Source organism: Austrofundulus limnaeus, unplaced genomic scaffold, assembly GCF_001266775.1.
Source record: "Austrofundulus limnaeus strain Quisiro unplaced genomic scaffold, Austrofundulus_limnaeus-1.0 Scaffold248, whole genome shotgun sequence".
NCBI lineage: Eukaryota > Metazoa > Chordata > Actinopteri > Cyprinodontiformes > Rivulidae > Austrofundulus > Austrofundulus limnaeus.
Genome location: NW_013952650.1, coordinates 714,655 through 716,768, shown reverse-complemented (window position 1 = coordinate 716,768; position 2,114 = coordinate 714,655). Strand labels below are relative to the sequence as shown.

General features: G+C 42.1%; 1 long non-coding RNA gene across 1 annotated transcript in view; it reads left to right on the top strand.

The window, feature by feature from the left end:
* LOC106525929 (uncharacterized) overlaps positions 1-1,536 on the top strand; it is a 3,220-nt gene extending 1,684 nt beyond the window's left edge. Inside the window, exon 3 of the long non-coding RNA XR_001311192.1 lies at positions 1,303-1,536. This is a non-coding gene — a long non-coding RNA (uncharacterized LOC106525929). The remainder of the gene's footprint in view (positions 1-1,302) is intronic.
* The last annotated feature ends 578 nt before the right edge of the window (positions 1,537-2,114 follow it).

Here is a 2,114-nt window from a genome sequence, read left to right as displayed (position 1 = left end):
ATCCATTCATCCATCATCCGTCCATCATCCATCCATCCATTCATCCATCATCCGTCCATCATCCATCCATCCATTCATCCATCATCCGTCCATCATCCATCCATCCATTCATCCATCATCCATGCATTCATCCATCCATCCACCATCCATTCATCCATCATCCGTCCATCATCCATCCATCCACCCACCCATCCACCATCCATCCATCCATCCATCCATCCAGCATCCATCCATCCATACATCCACCCATCCATCATCCATCCATCCATCCACTCATCCATCCAACCATCCATCCATCCATCCATCCTTCCATCCATCCATCCATCCATCCTTCCATCCATCCATCATATATCCAACAATCCATCCATCCATCAGGGAGTGACAGACACAGCTGTGTGGTTACCATGAGGACTATACTGAAACTCTGGCAGCAGTTTTCTGTTGATCTTGATTAATTTTACATTTTTACACAGTTTATCTAATAAAAGTTTAGATTATTACAAAATAAATTGTCAAATATGGATGATACTTTTTCTGAAAATTTCACCCAGAAAAAGAAACCCAAACAATCCCATGTCTTGAAGAGTCTTTGCTGAAGTGAAGCGTCTGCTGTGAAACAAGTGTTTTTATTAAACAGAAATCATCAGCTGAAGTCTCGAGCATTCAGCTGCTTTGACTCGTGGTCGTKTCAGGTTGACAACCTTTTCTTCAACCTCAGAAAGCACAGTTTGGAGAGCAGCAGCTTCCAGGCTGTAAAATCGATTTTCAGCATCTGAAACCATCTCTGTTCTCCAACTTTAAAGTAAACCATCGATTTGTGGCGAGCCGGCAGAATCCAGCTCATTTGTGAGTTCGTTTTTTTTTTTCTTCTGAACACGACACAGTGACGGCGAAACATGTTTAAACCTCAACATGACCCAACGTGACCCATTCTTGTCAGGCAGATAAGTAGCGTGCACGCTAAAAAGCACACGTTGCATGAGGCGAGACCCGAGCAGACACCTCTGAATACCCACATCTGATGCCGTATGCTAATCCGCTAACCTCCAGGGCGCCCAAGACCCAAATCCAGCGAGAGAGCAACAAAAGAACCGTTTTCTCTGCTCGCAGTGCTTTGACCCAGGCCGCCGAGTTTCCCGCTCCGTGCTCCTGTAATGAGTGCGCAGAGCTGGATGAAACTCCACGGTTGGTTCTGAAAGGAGGTTTTTTTTTTTTTTACTGATTTTTCAGCGTGAGTCATCAGGAGGTGGGAGGGGAGTGAATGGTCCTGATTAGACATTGAAATCAGCTTGAATATCCCAGGTGGCGTTTCAGAAACGGCGTAGGGAGGTGACATGTTGGAGGAAGTCCAGCAGCATCCACGTGCAGACGGAGGAAGAGGAGGAGACGTCAGGTGACAAACAAAAGAGACAACCGGAGAACTGCAGGATCCCATTTTCTGAAAAAAATCTGAATTTTCTCGTCGTTATTAAACACCACTACCAAATACATTGTGTGTGTTTGTCTGTTAGCAAAATATCTATGGGATAAATCTTGTGCCAGCAGGAACTGAATCTGAATTGCTCAGATTGAATCAGAATGTGCAGAATTTGAATGCATTGGTTTGAAAATAAATTTTATTGAATTGAAACTGAATTTAAAGTTTTGTATCTGAATTAATTTGCTTTGAAACTGTATTTTGGTTTATTAAAAATTCGGTTTGACTACTTTCACTTTCAGTTCCATAATTCAGATTTTTGTGTCACATCCTGGTCCTTGAGAAAGCCAGGCAGAGTAATCAAACACAGATCCACAGATTTGGTGACGTTTCCCTTCTGGATGTAACAGAGTTGATGCAATCCACTGTAAAAGTGACAAAAACAGACAAAGTTATTTTATTGCAGTGATTAATTTGACCTATATGTAGAAAATGTTACATTTACATCACATCATGGATCAGTCAGCAGCAGCATCTGATCCATGATGTGATGTAAATGTAACATTAAGCTTGTTTGTCTTTGTGTCTATGGTGTAAAATGATGTGATTGTGATGCTGTAATTCTGAGTGTTTTATGTGCTGCAGAACAGGAACCTGCTGTAAAACAGCAATTATGCTGAGTCAGGCTTGATTTATA